The sequence below is a fragment of the Styela clava genome, chromosome 15 (assembly GCF_964204865.1).
Source record: "Styela clava chromosome 15, kaStyClav1.hap1.2, whole genome shotgun sequence".
In the NCBI taxonomy this organism is placed as follows: domain Eukaryota; kingdom Metazoa; phylum Chordata; class Ascidiacea; order Stolidobranchia; family Styelidae; genus Styela; species Styela clava.
The window spans coordinates 6,623,632-6,632,915 of NC_135264.1; the positions used below are offsets into that span (position 1 = coordinate 6,623,632).

At 37.6% G+C, this 9,284-nt stretch overlaps 1 long non-coding RNA gene across 1 annotated transcript in view; it reads left to right on the forward strand.

Annotated features, from left to right (window-relative positions):
- The window catches only part of LOC144432457 (uncharacterized), a 46,162-nt gene extending 38,667 nt beyond the window's left edge, over positions 1–7,495 (forward strand). Inside the window, exon 3 of the long non-coding RNA XR_013480697.1 lies at positions 7,447–7,495. This is a non-coding gene — a long non-coding RNA (uncharacterized LOC144432457). The remainder of the gene's footprint in view (positions 1–7,446) is intronic.
- The last annotated feature ends 1,789 nt before the right edge of the window (positions 7,496–9,284 follow it).

Below are 9,284 nucleotides of genomic sequence, written 5' to 3' on the forward strand. Positions count from 1 at the left end.
TGAAGCAGATGTTTAACATGCCGCACAGTACCGTACCGGTACCGGTACTCGAATATGAAATACGGTACCGTACGGTACCGGAAACATGATGAATAATATTCTATCGTCTGTACAGACGCACTGGACTGCACAATATAACAAAAAAGAAACAATGTGACTAGGTGTTGGAGTGTCATTTCAAGTGTGTAATAAAAAAAGTTACTTTTAACATGACAAATGCTGAGATTTGCAATATATCTGTATATATATAATACAAAGTTCATAGCTACTAAACTACAACAATGACTTGAGAACCCATATCTAGTTCCAGTTAAGGGGAGTGGGAATCAAATGAAACGAGTATATTTCGGTAAATCTGGCATGAGATTGGCATGTTGTAAAAAATAAATAAATAAACACAAATAGTGTTAAAAATTTGTTAGAAAATGAACCATCAGAAGTACATACTAATATTATGGACCGAGTTATTAGCTCATATTATGTTGAATTGATTTCAGGGTTTGGAAAAACCTCAAGGAATATAAATTAACTATTGTCATCATTCGAGATACTTGGACCAAAGAAATTTTTTCATCTTCATTTTAAACAGAGGATAAGACATGCTTCGCATTTCACCAGGTACAGCATTCCACATAATCGCACTTGTGTATTTGAGTGATATTTGTGTCTTAGAGTAGGTTTGGCGTGGTACAAAGTAGGATGACATTGCAGATGATCTAGTATTGTGATCGTGAACACTACTCTGCTTTACAAAGTATTTAGAAAATGCCTGTGGAAGGCAACAATTATGGTATTGATGAAATAATTTAAATATTTCTAGTTTGTAGATATCATCAAGTTTGAGTACGCCAGTTTTATGGTACGTGGTATTCATGTTAACACGAGTGGACGGTCCATATAGAATTTTATTGGCTCTATTCTGTAAAACGTTTATAGCTCTTAAGGTCGCTTTAGTGGCAGATCCCCAGGCAGCAATTGCATATTGGATGTGAGTCTGGAAAAGTGAATAATATACCACTTTGAGTGTACTCCGGTCTGTATAGTGTTGAAGTTTGCTTAGTATACCTACTGAGCGTGAAAGTTTTTTATGTAACTCTTTGACATGCAGATCCCACCGTAAACGGTGATCAATGTTCAATCCAAGATATTTATACGAGGGAACAGATTCAAGTTCAGTTTCATTCATTTTGATTATCAGAGGTGTTTTCTGATCGTTGCGACTAGGGCGTATGTGGACTACTTTAGATTTTTCTATATTGATAGTTAGCTTATTACAGAGCATCCAATCATAGACCTTTTTTAATTCTAGGTTGAAGCAATTTTGAAGATTAGTCGATGATTTGGAACTACCTAGGAGACCAGTATCATCCGCGAACAAATTCGAACATCGTGAGATGTCGTTTATAAATACGAGGAATAATTAAGGGCCAAGTGAAGAGCCTTGGATCACACCGGAGTCAATAGGAAGAACCTCCGAACGATTATTTTCGACTTCCACATATTGGAATCGGCCATGTAGGTAATCTTTTAAAAGAGAATTAGCATAACCTCGCATACCGTAATGATGAAGTTTGCGTAAGAGTATGTTATGACTTACGGTATCGAAAGCTTTTTTCAAATCTAAGAAAGCACAGCAAACATGTTCTCCCTTTTCATATTTGTCATAAATATATTCAATTAGATCAATAATTGCTCGACTTGTCGAATGTTTTGTATGAAATCCGAATTGGAATTTATTAATTAGTTTGTTTTTTTCGAAAAATGCAGTTAAATTTTTCGAAGACAATTGCCAAACATGATAAGACAGATATAGGTCGGTAATTAGATGGGTTAGTTTTATCGCCGGATTTGTACAATGGGATAACTTTGGCAAGTTTCAGTGCAGATAGAAATATACCTATTCTTATAGACGTATTAAAAAAATGTGCAATAACTGGCGAGATTATGTCAGCAATTTTCTTCAAGAAATGTGAAGAAACATCATAAGCACCGGCAGCTTTACCTATTTTTAAAGCTGAGATGGTATTGAATATCTCAGTCGCATTAGTTGACCGTCAATATAAAGAATCTTTCATAGGGGCACCGAGAAAGCTCATGAAATTTATATTCGTTTGTGGCACTTCATTTATTAAACTTTTCCCAATGTTTGAAACAAATTCGTTTGCGATTGTGTGGCTGTTTTTTGTTTTGAAACCATTTTCAAGTTTCAATTCAGATATTGATGAATCATTTGCTGGTTTTGTGTTTACAATCACTTTGACAGTCTGCCATGTATGTTTAATATCACCTCTATTCAATTTTATGGCGAATTCTCCGGTTAGTAAATCGGACAATGATGGGGGGATGGTTTTTCCGATTGCGAGTAGGGAACCGATGACTAAACGAGATGTCACTCGGTTGAATGTTTACTTTTATGAGCTTTGAAATCTCCAGCACCAGCTTGTCAGTATCTTCATTTGGTAATGGTGGTACTCCGTGGAACTCTAAGTTCTCAAGCCTGGAGCGTCTTTCCTGATCTTCTACATGCTCCATTAAATACCAAAGATCTTCTTCGAGATCCAGGACACGATCTTCTAAAGATTTAATTTTTTTGTTTTGCAATTTTAGCTGCTCATCAACTGTTTTTTGGTGTATTAACAGATCATCAAACTTCTTGGATTGAAATGTTTGAGAATTTTTGATGATTGACAGTTCATCTTTAATCTCCTTCATGGATTGGGATTGATTATCCATAAACTCTTTTAATCCTGGACTCATTGGTAAGTATTCCGAAGAGCTATTCAGAGTATTGAAATTTTCTGAGATACAACGAGCAATGATGCTCGGAAGTTGTATTTCTATATTTTTCTGAATGGTATCTTGAATCTTAGATAAGCATAGAGGAGATACAGTTGGTGATGAAGGCTTCGTTCCTTTATGACTCGAGGAGGATGTAGTTGCGGAATCTGGTTGAGGCGGCAGCGGCATGATTGGTGACAGCCCAGGGTCTGATAGAATAGACTCGCTTGTTGGTTTGGGAGCAGCTGGTTCTTGAGATTATTTCTTCGTTCTTGTCTTTTTTAGATGTTGGGTATTTTATAGTAATTAAATTAATTAGATATAGCTGGAATCTTAATCAAAACAGCAATAATGGCATGGCATGCGATACATGGCATACGACGCATCTGTTATTGAAGCTGACGTTTGCTATCTGTGCCCAAATCGAGATTTTAATACAACGATGACTTGTAATATCTTCTCACAATGGAATTGTTTGTCGGACAATGGTACAGAACAGTCACTCTAAACTTCATGGTCAGCGAAAGTAATTTTGCTGTCACCGATTTTGACAGACGGATCTTGATGGGCGACGTACCAACAGTTGAAAAATTGGATTGGTCTTCTTGTACAAGAGCTTTTCTATTTGTAATTACTGTCACGTTACCAGTTGGTTTTGATAATTTTGGCAGTTTTGTAAAGCTGGGCGATTTATGCTGCCCAAACATACTTCCATAAAAAGCCACGATCTGCATTGCGCTGATAACAATATTGCCATATCATCTCTATTGTACATATTAAATAATGCTCAGATACGTTTTAATAATACTCCTACACCCCTCTCTTTGAAGTCCCAGATGGGCGATTTCATAAAAAATACAAAAAGGCAGTGGCGGCGCGTCAATAGGGCCAATAGGTTTTTTCGGTATAATGAAAAATATTCGAAAAATACCTCAATATCGGTTGCACAGACTGTCTACACTAACCATATTTTCCCGACATGGTTCATTTTTCGCTCGCAAAGCCTTCGCCGAACGTCGACGGGGCGACGCCGATTTTGCCCCGGTTGCTCATTGTATATCGTATTCTCTCTTTTATCTTCCACTCGCCGCGTTTGTCTCGTTTGTTTTCTGTTTCTTTTACTAAATCATCGGGGCCGATCGGGGCTAGCCCCGAAATCATGACGACACAATGCCGACGTTTCTTTTAATAACGTGTTGACATATTCACGCATTCCTTCTCGTTCGTTGGTTGCTTGAAGAGTTGATAGTTTCCTCGCCTTCGTTTTTGTCGCTTGTTTTGCTATTTGAATCAGTTAGAGACCTTTAGTCCATTTGCTTTCGATTTTCCACATTCCTTTTGAGCTCCTCACTTCTTTCCGGCTTCGCATTTCTTAGCCTTAGACCTCATAATGAATAAGGTTGATGCACTACTTCGCACTCCGTTTTCGCAGCTGCCGCTGGAACAAAAATTAGAGGTACAACGTCTTGGGCCTTATCAACCAAAAAATTGTTCACTGGAACAATCCCATGACGGAGGAAAGCGTCGGCGTACATTCTGCGCAGAAACTTGGTATAAAAAACACGAATGGTTGTGTTACAGCGAGGACAAAAATGCACTTTTTTGTTTTTATTGCCTGCTTTTTGCTACCGCCCGTGACTCACGTTGGTGTAAATTTGGTTTTAGAGATCTTTAACATCTTTCCGAGCGTGCCAGTGATTATCAATCTTCTATGGAGCATCTGGACAATGCAGTAAAATACCGAACATTCGGAAATGTTAATATTGCAGCACAGTTGGATGAAGGACGCGCGATTTCTATTCGTCGGCACAACCAAAACGTCGAGAAAAACCGCCATGTTCTCGGTCGATTGATAGATGTTTTGAAGTTCATTGGTTGTCACGAGCTGTCCCTCCGTGGGCACGATGAACGGGCTGGCTCTCCTAATAGAGGGGTATTTTTGGATATGGTGGAATACACCGCATCCCTAGATACAGTATTGAGAGATCATCTTGATGCCGCAACTGTTTCGAAAGGGACATCTAAGGATATCCAAAATGATTTGCTCGACTCAATGTATAAAATTTATTTACAACATTTGGCTCTGGAAATTGAGAATTGCCAGTTTCTTTCGATTCAGTCTGACGAGACAACTGACATCACGTGCGTTTCTCAACTGGCTGTGATTTTTCGGTTTGTGAAAGATGGTAAACCTACCGAGAGATTTCACAGCTTTGTACCAATCGTTGATCGCACGGCTTGCGGGATATCGGCTGTACTGAAAGAAGTGTTACAGCCTTACAACGCGAAGTCAAAATTGATAGCTCAAACTTATGACGGCGCGGCAGTCATGAGTGGGTCGAAACATGGTGTTCAAGTTTATATAGAAGAAGATTTTCCTCATGCGCATTTTTTACATTGTCATGCACACCAATTTAACCTCGTTATTAAAAATATGTGTCTTGATACCCCTCTCGTCCGTATATTTTTTGCAAATGTTTCGGGGTTTTCTTCCTTTTTTTCCGTTTCGCCGAAGCGTTCTGACCTCCTTCGCCAGATATGTAGCCGCCGTCTCCCAGCTTGTGCACCAACACGTTGGAACTTCCAATCACGCGTGGTGCAGGGCGTGTCCGAAATTAGGTCTGAGCTCATTGAGTGTTTCAACGACATTCAGAGCTCTCCGGTTTGGGACGAACGCTCTGTGAGAGAGGCGGCGGGTCTAAAGCGTCTGCTAGAAGATGGTGAGTTTTCACTTTTTCTCGCTTTTTTCTCCAAAATATTCTATCACGTGGATGTATTATACGGCGCATTGCAGTCAAGGCTAATGGATGGAGCGTCTGTGCAGTCGTGTATTTCAGACTTCTGCGATGCTGTATCTCGTATCCGGGAAACAATAAAATACGACGACACATGGAGTGCTTCTTTACGCCGCGGGCAAACAACGCAGCGTTTGATTTTGTCTGGTGAATCAAATAGGCGATCGTCTGCGCACTGAACACCTTGCCGCGTTCTCTTTGATGAACCCCAAAAATTTTTCAAAATTTGCACGTCAATTTTCCATCCATTTGTTGGCTACTGTCTCCAAATTTTACCCCATGATAAACGTGGGTAAATTGGAAAAAGAATTGCGATGTATATACACCAATCAAACTTTTTTGAACATCACATCAACTTGCGCGCTCTATGGGTTGCTCATAGATAACACTCTAGTAACTACCTTTGCGGCGTCTGCAAAATTTCTGGACATCATTTTGACGACGCCTATTTCTTCCGCCGACGCAGAGCGAACATTCAGCACGCTGAAGCGTATTAAAACGTATCTCAGAAACACAATGAAGCAAGATAGATTAAATGCCTTGGCTGTTTTATCCATTTACACAGACGTTATTTCTGGAATGCATGACTTTATTCAGCGCGTTGTTGAGCATTTTGCTTCCAAGAAACCGCGGCGTGTTGCATATATGTTCAAGCAGTAGAAGTCTAGCAGCATATATATCTATGAGTGAGCAACGCATGTCCTTATCTTTGCATTAACTTTCCTTTCTTCATAGTAACGTTTTAAACCTTATTTTAGGTTTTGTCTGCTTTCCCGAAGTTTCTGTTAATATGTCATTGTATTTATCTGGGTAAATATTGCCTTTCCTCTTGAAAGAGGTTTCAAAATAAAGTATGTCTATATTTATTAATCCCTTGACTTGAACCGGTTTTAAAGACACTTTCTTATCGTTAAAAATTGTCGCTTTTGCCGATTGGTTGTTACCGATAGAATGGTTTTTATACTCATGAAATGATGGGAGAACTTACAGCGCTCATCTTGTCCCCGTAGATGGGGGTGACTTGGTCCCGCAGTAGCTTGCCCCGGTTGTCAAAATGACCACGCGCCGCCACTGCAAAAAGGGTAGAATTTGGGTCAAGTTCATGCTCCATTGGCACAAATAGAAATAGCTACTCTGACTTCAAGTTTACAGCTAATGCGGTTTATTAGTTTTCTATATTCAACTTATTATTTAGTATACTTGCGTGATTAACATACAGATCTTCCGTACAACGGAAATTTTATATTAATTTATGACATCATATTACATGAACATCTTTGTTATGACCCCAAAATTAATTTCACTAAGAAAACCATATGACGTCACTATGATTTTTCGCATTGTTGGAAATACATAATACTAATTACATTAACTGGCGTAACTTATTTCAAACTATCCATAATCAAATGAATTATGATAACCTCTAGTACATTGTGAGCTATTTTCACAGAGATATATAAATATAGAGTGTGCTTCCCTCTCGTTTTCGCGGGATCGTTTGAAGCCTCTCTCGTTTTGACGATATGCTTCCAATTTTTCCGATGCGCGCAATGCATTTCTTAAGGGATTTTACAGAAATTAATTATTTGCGTCGATTTTTTTTGCATTTTTTGCAAGTCATATATTTGACAAAAAGCCGAAACTTATGCCTTTTTAATAAAACAAACTAAGCACTGTTGCAAACTATCGCCATAACAAAAAGGCGATATGCAATACTGTTGTATAAAATATACCAAGTAACCCATTAGTAAACGGGAGAAATCTAATGGAAATCCTCTATTATGATCTGATTTAATCAATACTTGTACATTACTTTCTATTGTGACCACTTGTAACACAAACATTTGTATACCTTATGTGTTTATTCTTACAGTTGAATCTCATGCGAATAGCAACACAAAGATCTTATTTGCATCAGATTATTTAACATATATTCTTGCTGTTGATTGTAATAAATTTGAAGGTAATTTTTGAAGTGTAACAATTACAGGGAACAAATTAGTTTTACTTTGCGTTTAATTAAAATTGAGTAGAAATCTTATATTTCAAGTCCCCGTTTCGAGAAACATCAAATGCGTTAAATGAGACAAAAATAAAATAGTAGCATTGTGTTTTCAGAGCAATCAGAGACGCACAAAATAACAGATGTCATAATCTAATAAAATGAAATAAAATCAAAATTGTGTAAAATTTGATACCAAAACGAATACCTTGGTGTACTTAGTTTTGATCAGTTTTTATCAATATTCACTATAGTAATTATTTTCATATTACAACGTTAATTACAACATAGTCTCAAATTTTTCAGGGATTCGATGAATCGGAGTGTTTACACCAACACCATATCCAACAGCGGAAGATCTTCTTGGCGTCAGAAATACTTTGATTGATTTGAATGTGACATCGCCTCTAAATTTTTCTCAATGCCACGGCCGAAAATTGGATTGTTTGACTCATATTATATCCACTCATCATATTATAGAACGATATAGCAAATAAATATTCAGACACATAACAAAAAAATATTCACCTATTTCACTGTTTGTTTGATAGACAATGTTTGGAATACTTGCTTTATTTACTATCGGATCTCTTTATCAATCTCTCTTTCACTCTATTTCAAAGGCGGGGTATTACGAAAAATGTATTTGGGCAAATTGATTCTATATATTTGTTTAGAACGTAGTGCCTAACGTTTCCACAAAGTTTCCACGATGAAGGAATTTTCGAGGACCGCTCATGTCAGTGGTTCTTTAACTTTGTGAGCCTGCCGAACCCCTACGCTATTCTGCAAGCTTCTGTCGAACCCCAAATATTTGAACTTAAAAGCGCAACCTGAACTTATTGAGGGTAAGTCGATTTTGTACAAATTTATAGAAATTTGACCGTCTTCAATTGATAAAATATGAATTCGTTGCCTTATAGGTTGTTTTTGCGAGTTAAATTTGAAGGAAATGCTTTGTCAAGAGAGTATCAACCACCGAAAAAAAAACTGGCTGCTCCATTGGTTGTAGCAGAATAAATTGCAACAAACAGTAAACTTCAATTATTCATTAGATTTATTAGTGATACTTCTGCTGCTGTTTTTCGGTAACCAATTGAGAAATACGTGGCTTCAATTCAAAAGGGGCAATTCTCACGCCATTCTCGCATTGGAGTCACGTTCAGTTGAGCAGATAAAGCCATACTGCAAATAGTCATCAGACCAAGTTCTTTTCTTGGATGACATATTTAACGAAAAAAATCCTCGGAATTGCAAAGAGTTTTTGTAGTAAAGAAACGTTGAACAAATCTGAAAATTGTGGTGCAATCTCAGATACCAATACACCCGGTCGAAATGACTTGGAAGTCATTTGTGATATTTTTTATAGCTTGCCAATTGACTACTCTCGAAAACATTCCATCTGGAGATTTAGATGACAGATACCAGACTGAAGAAGGTATCTATCAAGAAAAGTTAAATATAATTTGATCATATTTGCAATTGGGTAATAAAGAGTTTCCCAAAATTGCCGCACCCCATCACGAAGGGCAAGTGTTCTCATAATTACTCATTGAAGTATTCCATTAGTTTAGCATGTATTTTTCATACATCAAATACGTTCATAAATACTTGCCTGAGACCAGTCTACATTCTCTTTTGGTGTCTTGGTGTTAAACCACATTTGTCATAAATGAACGAGGTTGGATGGCTATGGACATCTATAACCA